A 14,143-nucleotide genomic window follows, 5' to 3' on the forward strand; every position below is an offset into this window, starting at 1 on the left:
TCCCGCGGCTGGGGGCTGGCGGAGGGGATGCGAGCCCTCCTCTGGCGGCGGGAGGGGGCCCCGGTGCGCTCGGGGCGCCTCCTAGTGGCCGGCCCGCACACTGCGGGCCGGAGCCGGTAACTCACCGACAGTCCTCGCCCCCGCGGGCGGCCGGCGCCAGGCGCCTGTTTCAGTGGGTTGGCTTTCTACTGCAATTGCATCTTAAGAACTATCTGAGCCTCCCGCTTGCCAATTCAAGCCATTGGCTTTGGAAGCAATCCCCCCCGCCCCAAAAGCCGCTCCGCCCGCCTCTGCTCAGCGTCGGGCGAGGCTTTGCTCTGGTTTCTCCCAAATGGATGATGTGAAAGCGTACCCCACCGCGAGGGAAGAGGCCAGACAAAGCCGAGATCTTGGCATTACCTCTGCAGCCTAAAGATCCGAATAAAAGTTTAAATCCAATAATCCTCTCTTCCCCCACCTCCACTTCCCTGCAGAGGTAACTAATAAAGCAATCCTGGAGATTTTATTTAGGTCTTTCTCAAAGACACATGGAGCAGGTTACATGCCTTGGTCCTAAATTTCTGTGACCTTGTGTAATTGTGGTGAGGACTAGCAAAATTGGGAATGTTGGAATTTACAGTTTACCCACAGCAGGCGTAGGGGGTATAGGTTGGAATCTGGGCATCTGCAGGAGTTCAAACGTCAGTTCCAATCCATGGGTGTTATTGATCTCTTTCTGTGTCTTCTGCTTGGGAGAGGGAGTAAAAGATGAGTGGGGGAAAAGGCAAAGGAGAAGTGTGGTACCAGAAGCCTTTTCATAACATGCAGTCTTCCAGGGAAACAGAATTAACAGGGAAAGAGAGCAATTAAGGGTTAAACAGGATGCCGCTGGGTTTAAATGAAAATGAAGACTAGAGAGGAGAGAGGGGACTAGGGTCCACAGCATTTTAATGAGATTCGTTGGCAATTTAAGCAGAAATTTGAATAGGAGGCATGGCTTTGGACATTGTGGACAGAGTGATTGAGGCAAAGTATTAAAGACACAGAGGCCAAGATGATAGGGTTGTGCAAGGGATTTGAATAAAAATGCGGGTTGGGGAGGAGTGGAAGGAAAGGATGGACCTCCTAAGAAAGGATCTTAATAACAAGAACAGTTACTGAGGCAAAGGTAGTGGGTTCTACAGGGATTCTGGAAGTTTAGTGGAGGATGTGTGTGTTGGGGCAAGAGGTCAATTGTCAGAAGGAAGAGAAAGCCAAGTGGCTGTTGCCCAAACGCACAGAGTGATGAGGGCTCTGACATGATAAACAGATGGAAGGGAAATGAAGCCCGCAATGTTAATTAACAGGAAAAGGGCCAGCAGACTGATGGCAGAATGAAGTGAAGGATAAACCCAAGGTGAGTCTACAGGTATCAATTTAGAAGAGGAGAATCACAGACAGTAGCAATGGGGCAAGGAGAACAGAATGGGAGGAATATAGTGAGTTAGGTTCTGGACCTGTTGAATCTGTTACTAGTGTGGGATCCCCAAGAAGCTGGAATCATAAACTGTGATTCAGAGCAGTGATCTAGTCTAATGGAGTAGATGTGGGAGTCCACCCACAGAAAATCTGTGCTCCCATTGAAAAGCTAGACTTTGTCTTACATCAGAACACACTTGGTAGACTGATTTAAATTTTATGTTTTCCTCTTTGCCTGTCTCATCCCTGTAAAAATGCTAAAAATGAATAAGCTATCAGAAGATTACCTAGCAAATCATCACATCTGGGTTATTTCCTAACTGAATAGTCCTTTCCCAGACAAGGGCTTAAGAGCAGAGAGGGTAGAAAACTTTTTTCTCCCTCCAAAAGTTCATTTGTGTTGGATACAAAGTCTGCTACTCTGGGTCAGGTTACTATTGGTAATAGAAGTGATATTCCCTGGAGTAAATTTCAATGAGTAATTCACATGCAATATACACATGGGCAGAAAAAGAGCTGTGGGAGACAGTGAGGCTGGGAAATAGCCCCGCCTCCATCATTTCCTGTGACTGCATGCTGAAATTTGCAAATTCATCATATTGCAGGCAAGATTTAGGTTGAGGCAAAGGTAGTGGAACACCTGAATAGGTAGAAAGTAACAGCATATTCTTAGACATGCACTTGGTCCACTTACCAACCTACTGGACAGAAGTTCAGTTAAGTTCAATCGCTCAGTTGTGTCTGACTCTGTGACCCCCATGGACTACAGCATAACAGGCTTCCCTGTCTATTACCAGCTCCCGGAGCTTACTCAGGCTCATGTCCATTGAGTCAGTGATGCCATCCAACCATCTCATCCTCTGTCTTCCCCTTCTCCTCCTGCCTTCAATCTTTCCCAGTATCAGGGTCTTTTCCAATGGGTCACTTTTTCACATCAGGTGGCTAAAGTATTGGAGCTTCAGCATCAGTCCTTCCAATGAATATTCAGGACTGATTTCCTTTAGGATTGACAGGTTGGATCTCCTTGCAGCCCAAGGGACTCTCAAGAATCTTCTCCAATATCACCATTAAAAAGTATCAATTCTTTGGACAGAAGTAGCTCAATATTATAAAATGATTTGTATAAATCAGCATATGGCCAGGGTATCCCCCTTTTGTTAATCTCTTGATTTTTGATATTTCCAGCATGTTCCTGATCTTTTAATTCAAGATATGGGTAGGTCAGGGAAGAAAATTCTACTTATTGCCACATCAGTTCAGTCACTCAGTCATGTCTGACTCTTTGCGACCCCATGGACTGCAGCACGCCAGGCTTCCCTGTCCATCATAACTCCCAGAGCTTACTCAAACTCATATCCATCTCGTTGGTGATGCCATCCAACCATCTCATCCTCTGTCGCTCCCATCTCCTCCCACCTTCAATCTTTCCCAGCATCAGGGTCTTTTCCAATGAGTCAGTTCTTTGCATCAGGTGGCCAAAGTATTGGAGTTTTAGCTTCAGCATCAGTCTTTCCAATGAATATTCAGGACTGATTTCCTTTAGGATTGACTGGTTAGATTTCCTTGCAGTCCAAGGGACTCTCAAGAGTCTTCTCCAATACCACAGTTTAAAAGCATCAATTCGGCGCTCAGCTTTCTTTATAGTCCAACTCTCACATCCGTACATGACTACTGGAAAAACCATAGCTTTGACTAGACAGACCTTTGTTGGCAGAGTACTATCTCTGCTTTTAATATGCTGTCTAGGTTAGTCAAGGAGAAGGCAATGGCACCCCACTCCAGTACTTTTGCCTGGAAAATCCCATGGACGGAGGAGCCTGGTAGGCTGCAGACTATGGGGTCACTAGAGTCGGACGCGACTGAGCAACTTCACTTTCACTTTTCACTTTCATGCATTGGAGAAGGAAATGGCAACCCACTCCAGTGTTCTTGCTTGGAGAATCCCAGGGACAGGGGAGCCTGGTGGGCTGCTGTCTATGGGGTTGCACAGAGTTGGACACGACTAAAGCGACACAACAGCAGCAGCAGCTGCTAGGTTAGTCATAGCTTTTCTTCCAAGGAGCAAGCATCTTTTAATTTCATGGCTGCAGTCACCATCTGCAGTGATTTTGGAGCCCCCGCAAAAGAAAGTCTGTTACTGTTTCTATTGTTTCCCCATCTATTTGCCATGAAGTGATGGGACCATATGCCATGATCTTAGTTTTCTAAATGTTGAGTTTTAAGCCAACTTTTTCACTCTCCTCTTTCACCTTTCATCAAAAGGTTCTTTAATTCTTCTCTTTCTGCCATAAGGGTGGTGTCATCTGCATATCTGAGGTTATTGATATTTCTCCTGGCAATCTTGATTCCAGCTTGTGCTTCATCAAGCCTGGCATTTCGTGTGATGTACTCTGCATATAAGTTAAATAAGCAGGGTGACAATACACAGCTTCATTATATTGCCAATACAGCCAATTATATCATATTGCCATATATTTGGATTCATATACTTGTTCCTTTCTTCTAAAACACACTTGTTATTGATTTATACAACAAGCCTACATTTTATACAGTGTCACTTTCCACTGTACAGATGAGGGCCTTAAGGTTCAGAGAGCTACAAGCATATACAAATTTACAGAGCAAGTAAGTGGTGTTATTTTTTTTAATAATTTTTATTTATTTATTTTTGGCTGCACTGGGGCTTCATTGCTGTGCCAGCTTTTCTCTCATTGCAGCAAGCGGGGGATACTCTCTAGTTGTGGTTCATGGGCCTCTCATTGCAGAGCATGGGCCCTAGGGCAAGTGGCTGCTGCTGCTGCTAAGTCGCTTCAGTCGTGTCCAACTCTGTACGACCCCATAGACAGCAGCCCACCAGGCTCCCCCGTCCCTGGGATTCTCCAGGCAAGAACACTGGAGTGAGTTGCTATTGCCTTCCACGATGCATGAAAGTGAAAAGTGAAAGTGAAGTCGCTCTGTTATGTCTGACTCTTGGCAACCCCATGGACTGCAGCCTATCAGGCTCCTCCATCCATGGGATTTTCCAGGCAAGAGTACTGGAGTGGGGTGCCATTGCCTTCTCCGAGGGCAGGTGGATCTCAGTAGCTATCTACTCCCAGGCTCCAGAGCACAGTCTCAATAGTTGTGGTGCAGGGGATTAGTTGCTGTGCAGCGTGCGGGACTTCCTTGGACCAGGAATTGAACCCACATCTCCTGCATCAGCAGGTGGATTCTTTACCACTGAGCCAGCAGGGAAGCCCCACTGGTGTGATTTGAACTTGGACTCTCAGATGCTAAAACCAGTTTCTCAGCCTATTCGGTCTATAGGCATATTTTTGAAATTTATGGCAAAAATGAGAAGTCACTTTTCTGAAGTATTAAGCTCTTCTGGTCTGGCCCTTTGGGTATGCTTGCAAATCATGACAGCAGCTGTGTACTTTTATAAGAGGTCACAGCAAAGGGTTTGGTTGTTGTTCACTCAGTCCTATCTGACTCTTTATGACCCCATGGACTGCAGCACACATGATTCCTTGTCCTTCAGTATCTCCCAGAGTTTGCTCAAACTCACGTCCATTGAATCGGTGATGCCATCCAACCATCTCATTCTCTGTCGTCCCCTTCTCCTTCTGCCTTCAGTCTTTCCCAGCATCAGGGTCTTTTCCAATGAGTTGGCTCTTTGAATCAGGTTGGCCAAAGTTTTGGAGCATCAGTCCTTCCAAGGAATATTCAGGGTTGATCTCCTTTAGGATGGACTGGTTTTATCTCCTCGCTGTCCAAGGGACTCTCAAGAGTCTTCTCCAGCACCACAGTTCAAAAGCATCAATCCTTTGGCGCTCAGCCTTCTTTATGGTCCAACTCTCACATTCGTATATGACTACTGGAAAAACCATAGCTTTGACAATATGGACCTTTGTTGGCAAAGTGATGTCTCTGCCTTTTAATATGCTGTCTAGGTTTGTCATAGCTTTTCTTCGAAGAAGCAAGTGTCTTTTAATTTCATGGCTGCAGTCACCATCTATTGTGATTTTGGAACCCAAGAAAATAGTCTGTCACTGTTTCCGTTTGGTATTCAAAGAGAGAAGGAAAAGCAAACTAACTTGAAGCTCTTTGACGTACCCTTGGAGACCAAAAACCTGGGAGAAGAGTAAAATCTCACAAGAAGCTAGGGGAAAAAAACTGTAATAATTACAGGGACAGAATAGGTCTGAATCGGGGTCTTGTACATTTCACTATTCTGACACATGGGAACCACGCCAATCAGTAAAACCTGGGATACTGTCAGAGAAACACATGGACAATGACAGGTCTTACGCTGAATGAGAAGTTTGACATTATAAAGGTCTTCTAGCACTGATTTATTTGTCAGAAAAGCAAGTCTGGTAATTGTTTATCATGCCTGTGAGTGCGTGTGTATGTTTAATGCTGAGAAAGGTATGCATAGTTGTTTCCCTAAACAGAAAAGAAAAGAACCCAAAGGTCAAAGATGGAACAGATTTGGCCCAAACGTTCCAAAAATAAATAAGTAAAGAGTACCACAGGAAAAAAAAATATTTCTCTGGTTTGTAGCCATGTACAAAATATTTAAAAATAGAGATGCTGTAACATTTAACCATTAGTGCATACTTCTTAACAGAAGATCAAATATATTTGTTACTTAATAACCAATTACTGTCCCCCACTACGTTTAAATCTACTTCCTTATATGATAAAATGTGATCCTTACTGATTGGCGTGGTTCCCATGTGATCCTGGGACCTCCTTGGTGGTCCAGTGGTTTAAGTCGTGATGCTTCCACTTCAGGGGGCATGGGCTCAGTTTCTGGTTGGGGAACCTTATGCTGTGTGGTGTGACTAAAAAAATAGCACCCCCCCCAAAAAAAAACTGATCTTGCCTCCAAATCAAGGACCAAGAGAGTCCATACCTGATTATTTCATTAATACACCACAACTACAATATGTTATTTAAACCATTGACAAAATAAGCCCAGGTAAAAATAATATGCTCTTGAAGATTCCATCAGCTTTAAAAATTAAGCACCCAATGCAAGATAGTTTTTCAGTCTCTTCTTGTATTTGTGGTAATTGAGGTGATCTCAAAGGGTTTTTTTTTTTTTAATTTGTTTTTGTTTTTTGCCCACTGGACTCAGTGTTTCTGCAATATTAGAAACTACCTACTAGTATAAACTGGTCAATTAAACTTAGATTGGGCAAACAACTCTTAAATCTGTCAAGCGTCTCTGCTAGCATAAGCTTATGTCTGCAGATCTCCGATTTCTGGTCCCTGGAGGGTGAATCTCATTATAGTAAAATCTTTTTTTTTTCTTTTTGATAATTTTGTTTGTAATTCTCTTTTATGATTTCCCTTCATGATTTTATTAGCCACTTTTAAGTTAAAAGTGCTGCAGCCCATGGCCCCTGTGCTGGCAGTTGTTCAAGCACAGTCAACAGTTGGTTTAGCTGAAGGAAAATTCCCACTAGTCAAAACCAGACTCCAACTCGATCTCTTTTTAGAATGAGCCTTTTAAATACAACTCTGCTTTAAACAAAAATAAAAATAAATAAAAACAGTTCTTCCTCTAAAAAAGGAAGGTAAATGAGGCCAATGATGCTCTTCCAGAGCCCTGACATCTGGGGATAAATCTTCCTGAGAGTCAAAGACCCCGGGGAGTTGAGTTTATATGAAGGATCTTGATTTACAGATTTTAATTAGGGCCAGTTCACTCCAGAATCTTGAAAAACCTACACACATCTGATGGGTTGGCCATAGTGACTAAGGCAAACTTCCAGGGGAAGAATTCACAACATCTTAGTTGTAAATTTGGAATCTGCAATGGGGAATTCCAGTTTCCCAAGGGCTTATGTTTCAGTTCAGTGCCAAAGGAATATATTAGATTGGCTTTATTATTATTATTAAATTTCAGTGAGGTGTTGGGCTGCAGGGCCTCACTACTCTGGTCCCAGGGAAAGAGAGTCACTTAAGATGAAAAGTAAGCATTCTCCTCACTTGTGTCTTCAGTCATTCAGGTATCTGAAAGTAAATACCATAGACTGGATAGCTTATTAAAAACAGAAATTTATTCCTCTCACTTCTGAAGACCAGAAGTTCAAGATCAAGATGGCAGCACAGTTGAGTTCTCCCAAGAGGCCTCTCCAGGTTGCAGACTGCCAACTTCTTATTGTATTCCCATATGGCAGAAAGGGGTTGAGAGAGTTCTCTGGGGTTCCTTTGATAAGGCACTAATTCCATCATGGGGCTTTGCTCTCATGACCTCCCAAAGGTCCCACCTCCTAACACTATCACACTGGAGGTTAGGATTCCAACATGGGAATTTGGAGGTGGGGTGGAGTGCTGGACACAAATCTTCACCCCACTGCATCAGGACTTGAGAGGAGAGTCTTTCGTGAACACAGTGCTACAGGCAGCTCCATGGACCAAGGACAAGGGTAATAGTTGTGGGCTTCAGGGGCAGACAGCAGCTGTGGCCTCCTGCTACCCTTCATTCAGCCCTCGGAGGAGGGCAAAGGACTCCAGAGATCTCCTACAAACAGGTGGGACGTCATGAAGGAGCCCTCCACCTATGGGAGGAGGTGAAGGCTGGAGCATCTGATTGGCCATCTGAACGTGATAAACCCTAGACTAGATTGCTATGTTTATTTCAAGGTTGGAAGGTGTCATGAGGGTGTCTAGGACTGCCCTCTAGTGTCTGTGATCCTATTAAAGTGTGTGGGATTTTCTTGTGAGAAAATGATTTCGTCTCAAACAATTTAGATGAACTTTTCATTACAAAGTTCCCAAATTTGAGTCGGTCTCGCCCACATTTATCACCATCTTTATTTCCTTGTGGTACTTTGCAAATCAGGTGAAAGGGAAAAAGAAGAAAAGAGCCACAGAGGATGGAAGGAAAGGAAAGAAGGAGGAAAGGAGGAAGGGAAGGAACTATATTTCATATTTTTCCAGCTACCTGCAAAATCCAAATCAGATTTCAATATCACTCAAGCAAGGACTATATTCTACTCAGTTTCATTGGCCCTACCTAACTTTGTTATTTGCTTATTCCTTATTTTTATCCCATCAACAGATGTGAACACCAACTGTGTCTTATTTACAGTGCCAGCCCTGGAGATATAATTGTGAATTTAAGAGATATAGTTCTTCCCTTCCTGGAGCTTGTGTTCTCGTGAGGAGATGCCAACCTGATGAGAATATAGTTAACTAGAACAGTGCCAGGAGCAGAACTAATAGGGTGTGGTTAGAGAAGAATGGGTGTAGGGAAGCTTTTAGGAGATCATTTTCCTTCAAATAAGAACACAGCCACATGATCCACCAAAGAATAATGGACTATTCATAATGCAACTTTTTAAAACAGATGTGGTTGCTACACTGTGCACCCAGATCTGGAAAACAAGGGACCTTATGGCTTGGTGTCCTTTAGTGTCCCTGACTTAGAGAAGGTCAATCTTAGCAGATTGTAACTAAGATATGGAATCAAGTTAAGACTTTTAGTGCCCATGTAAAACAAGCCTCCTGTGGTATCTGTGCCTTTTGTCATCTGTGTAACTTACGTAAGGAAGCCTCCTGCTTACCATGACAGTAAGTCATCTGTGCGCATGGCCTTGACCACTTACAGTCTCTCTGTGCAGCAGTGCCCTAGTCTGTTTCCAGGGCTAGCAGTCTTTGAGAGAACAATCTGAAGGTTGGAAATGAATTTCTTGTCTTCTGCTTAGATGGCTTGAAACGTGACTAACTGACTAAAGTTGACCTTTCTGGCTTTTATTGTTTCGACTTATTAAAAAATGTGTCCTTTTCCCAAAGCCCTCTGGGCACATGCACAAAAAAATAGAAATATGACAAGTTAAATTAAAACCAGCAGATGAAAGCTAAAACACTCTCATAAAGTTAAAAAGAAAGATGCCAAGCAGCATTTCTGGAAGGAGAAAACTAAACCAAATGGATTAAGCTTAGCCATTTTTCTACTGGTTTGCAAGGAGGACTTGTTCAAAATAGATGTTAGAGTGATTTCCTACGAAATCCTTGAAAAAGTTGTGCCACTACATATTTTCATACCAAATCCTGTAAATAATGGTAATCCCAGGGAGAGAAAGGCTCTAAAATTTAGTTCTTTTCATAGTGATATTAAGATTGCTATGTAGCCTTTAGTTACAGTGTGGCCTTATCCAGTTGCATCTCATTCTTGGGAGAAGAGAGATTAGCTTTAAACACAGTTAACATTTCTCTCTTGAACTCCAATCATTGCTGTCAGCTCAGTCACACTGTGATTCTGTTTAGAAACCAGTGCTGCTTATATATGTAGAAAGAGTAGGTAATAAGAATATGAATTCTGGAGCCAGATATCGGGTCCATAGCTCAGCTTTGCCATTTACCTGTATGTGGGCAAGTTACTTACCATCTTTGTGCCTGGGTTTCCCCAACTGTAAAATGAAGATACAAACAGCAAATCATATAGATTTGTGAGGACTAAATGGGTTAATGGACCATAAAGAAGGCTGAGTGCTGAAGAACTGATGCTTTTGAACTGTGGTGCTGGAGAAGACTCTTGAGAGTCCCTTGGACAGCAAGGAGATCCAACCAGTCCATCCTAAAGGAGATCAACCCTGAATATTCATTGGAAGCACTGATGCTGAAGCTGAAGCTCCAGTACTTTAGCCACCTGATGCAAAGAACTAACTCATTGGAAAGGACCCTGATGCTGGGAAAGATTGAGGGCAAGAGGAGAAGGAAGTGACAGACAGATGGTTGCATGGCATCTGATCTAATGGACGTGAGTTTGAGGAAACTCTGGGAGATAGTGAAGGACAGGAAAGCCTGGCATGCTGCACTTCATGGGGTTACAAAGAGTTGGACACAACTTAGTGACTGAAGAACAACAAGTTTGAAATACAGGAGAGAATCTTAATAAGTCAGCTGATTGTTGCATTGGATTTTGCACATGGAGAAAAATATTGTGCAAAGCAATTATCTCTTGCTCAGAAGTCCAAATTGCAGACATAATAGGTAGCCTATTTATGCTAAGGGATTATTAATATTTATTGGTCATGAGCTTTATGTTTTGTTTTGCCTTTTATGTACATAATCTCTTTTAACATATTATTATTATTTAATGATTTTGGTCCCATGGTTTGTGGGATCTCAGTTCCCTGATAAGGGATTGAACCCAGGCCAAGGCAGTGAAAGCCTGGAATCCTAGGCACCAGGGATCTCCCTTACCATATTTTTAAATATACCCTTTTAAAAATAAGGAAACCTAGGGACTTCCCTGGTGGTCAGTGACTAAAACTCCATGTTCCCAATGCAGGGTGCCTGAGTTCAATCCCTGATCAGGGAATTAGATCCCACATGCTATAGCTAACAATCCCATATACCTCAACTAAGACCCAGCTCAGCCAAATAAATAAATACATATTTAAGAAAGTAAATAAATAAAAATAAGGAAACCTAAATTTGATGGGGTTAAGTAACTTGCAAGAATTTACTTGCAGGAGGTATGTGGTGAAAACAGGGTCAATCACAGGATGTCTGATTCCTCAGAACTTACTTTTTCTATCAATCTATTTCTCTTTTCTAGGTTTGGGACAAGACACTATATCAGATTATTTGAAAAGTCAATACAAGGAAGCACTGAAAGAAGTGAGAGGGCCCAAAGGCAACAATACCCAGTAGCAACAAGCAAACCCAGGTACCGGATGTGGGTTTCTAATACCATTCTCCAGTAGAAGGAACTAGGGTCTTTGGAGAAACAGCTAATCCTGGGAGCAGGTAATAGACAAGATTAACCTGGGGTATCTTGTAGCAAGAAAATAAGGAAGTACTCAAAAACCAAACTGATGGAGTTTATCAAGGGGAGGCAAGAATCAACTGAAAGAGTTCCCAAAGGCTACTTGAAAAGCAAAATAAGTAATATAGTATTGGATTATAACTTGAGGTGTAAAGTAAATCATTATGAGCCCTGAGGTATGGGGCCTGAATTGTGTCCCGCCCACCCAAAGAAAAATTATTTGCTAAAGCCCTAATCCCCAATGACACTATATTTGGAAATAGGGCCTTTAAGGAAGTAAATAAGCCTAAATGAGATCATAAAGATGGGGCCCTATTCCAAAAGGACTAGTGCCCTTTTAAGAGGAGGAGATACCAGAAATCTTTCTCCCTCAGAACGTGCACCATGAGCATGCAGTGAGAAGGCAGCCATCTGCAAACCAAGGAGAGAGGTCTCATTAGGAATCAACCCTACTGATCTTAGACTTCCAGCCATCAGGATGGTGAGAAAATTAATTTCTATTTTTTAAGCTGCCAGTCACTGTTATGGCAGTGCTAGTAGACTAATACAAGTTCATACCAATATAAATGATTGAGCAAATAAATAAGTGGAAAGAAGAGACAATTACCTATACATTAGAAACTTTAAAAAAAATGTATGTGGACACTGTCCCCTTGAGGAGGTAGAACATAGCTCTCTACACTGGGTTCGATGACTTTCTTCCAAAGAAATCGTATGGAAAGGGCGTAACAGTACAGAAGACTGACGTCATCAGTGGTAAGGCAAGCTGATAACGTACCCTTAATATGATCTGGTAAGAAGGACACTTGTCTTCCTCCTCCAAACTAAAATTCCTGTCAAGTCAAAAGAAAAACATCAGACAAACCCAAATTGAGGGACAGTTTACAAAATACCTGCCCAGATTTCTCCTAAGTGTCAAGGTGACCCAAATGAAGGAAAGTCTAAAACTGTCACAGTTTAATGGATCCTAAGCAGATTTGATGACTAAATGTGATGTGGCCCTCTGGATGGAATCTTGTAGCAGACAAAGGACTAGGTAAAAACTGAAGACATCTGAATAAGGTATGAGCTTCAGTTACTAACTGTCAACATTGGTTCATTGGTCCTGACAAATGTATCAAACTCATGTTTGATGGTAGCAGGGGATACTAGGTACAGGATATATACGGCAACTGCTTAGATATCTATGTATTTTGGTAAGCTTTCTGTAAATATACAACTATTCTAAATGGAAAGTCTATTTAAAGGAATTCCCTGGTGGTCCAGTGGCTAAGACTCTGTGCTCCCAAAGCGGGGGGCCCAGGTTTAATCCCTGGTCAGGCAACTAGATCCCACCTGCCACAACTAAGACTTGGCATAGCCAAATAAATACATATTTTTAAAAGTCTATTTTAAACAAATATGCAAAACGGTGTTTTTGTTATATCTTCCACATGACTTCTGTCTTATATTGTTTCTCTGAATATTCCAAAGTGAGGATTCACTTATCTTGGGAACAGAGTTTAGCTTAGTTTTGTTTCTTCTCACAAAACAGGACCCATTTTTGCAGTCAATATTCTGCCACATCTTGGCAGGAGTCCAGCAGATGAGGCAGGGGAGGACCAGTATAAGATTGAGCATGTTTATCTGTATGAGTAAGTAATTCCTGTAGGTATATTTTAAAGATGCATGTGAGTCCCCATATCTGAAACATCTTCACAGTTTTATTCCTCCTCTTGTAATTTTTTTCTCTTTCTGTAGATGACCTCTGAAAATCCCAGAAAACAATATTTGCTTTTAGATGGTTGGGATTGAATCCTCTATTGTCTTTTTTTCCCTTTGAATCCTCTTGTTCTTTTTTTCCCACAGAGAAACTCCCAGATTTTTCTTTTTATTTTAAGATTATGTTACTGAACCAGATGATCCAGTTTCGCCTTTTGCTTCTCAGGCTCAAAAAGAAAAAAAAAAGAAAAGCCTGTGCTGTGGGATTTAGCAAACACTTCACTCTCTTCTCTTCCAGACCCTGTCAGCTGCATGGTTCCAACAGCAGTCAAAGTGGATCTACAGCTCCAAACCCCATTCCTCCTGGATTTTCGTGCTGGCCGCCAACCAAGAACTGGCTCCAGCTGTACTGGCCCCTAATTTCTTTAACTCTTTCCTCTTCTTTATTCTGGTGTTGAGAGAGCAAAGGAGATTCATTTGCAAGTATTTATTGAGCACCAGTCACTGAGGACAGCAGTAAATAAGGCAGGTGAGGTCCCTGCCCATAGAAGCCACATTCTGAAAGATGGATAGCATCATGGCACACTTATTACTGCTAGGAGAGTTACTTGAATGAATGTTTTCATTATCCTGATGATGAAGATGCTAATTGTTATTCTCATTTATGAGACATAGACGCCAAATGACTTACCCAACATCAGGCAGCTAGTTAGTGATGGAGATACAATTATTTTCTTTTACTGATTTTATTTATTTATTTATTTTTGGCTGTGCTGGGTCTTCGCTGCTGCACGAGGTTTTCTCTAGCTGCAGTGAGGGGGGGCTTCTCATCGCAGTGGCTTCTCCTGCTGTGCAGCATGGGCTCTAGGGTGCATAGGCTTCAGTAGTTCTGGCTCCTGGGCTCTAGCGCACAGGCTCAGTTGCCCTTGGGCATGTAAGATCCTCCAGGACCAAGGATCGAATCTGTGTCTCCTGCTCTGGCAGGCAGACTCTCCACCACTGAGCCACCAGGGTAGTCCCTGGAGATACAACTTAAATCAAAGGTCTCAGATTCCAGAACACTTGGATTCCTAACCATGATAATATCCATAAAATTGTTCTTTTGCGTAGATACTGTCTGATTGCTGTCTTGCTCTATTCTTAAAAATATGCTGCTTCTTAAAAATATCTGTAATGTCTAATGACAATTATAAAAAGAAAAAGTGGCTCTTTTTTTTTTTTTAAGAAAATGGT

The 14,143-nt window shown here is 42.3% G+C and overlaps 1 long non-coding RNA gene across 1 annotated transcript in view; it reads left to right on the forward strand.

Annotated features, from left to right (window-relative positions):
- The window catches only part of LOC105003039, a 15,620-nt gene that overhangs the window by 956 nt on the left and 521 nt on the right, over window positions 1-14,143 (forward strand). Inside the window, exon 2 of the long non-coding RNA XR_827064.1 lies at window positions 11,000-11,110. This is a non-coding gene — a long non-coding RNA (uncharacterized LOC105003039). The remainder of the gene's footprint in view (window positions 1-10,999; window positions 11,111-14,143) is intronic.

Source organism: Bison bison, unplaced genomic scaffold, assembly GCF_000754665.1.
Source record: "Bison bison bison isolate TAMUID 2011002044 unplaced genomic scaffold, Bison_UMD1.0 scf7180017864461, whole genome shotgun sequence".
Classification (NCBI taxonomy): domain Eukaryota; kingdom Metazoa; phylum Chordata; class Mammalia; order Artiodactyla; family Bovidae; genus Bison; species Bison bison.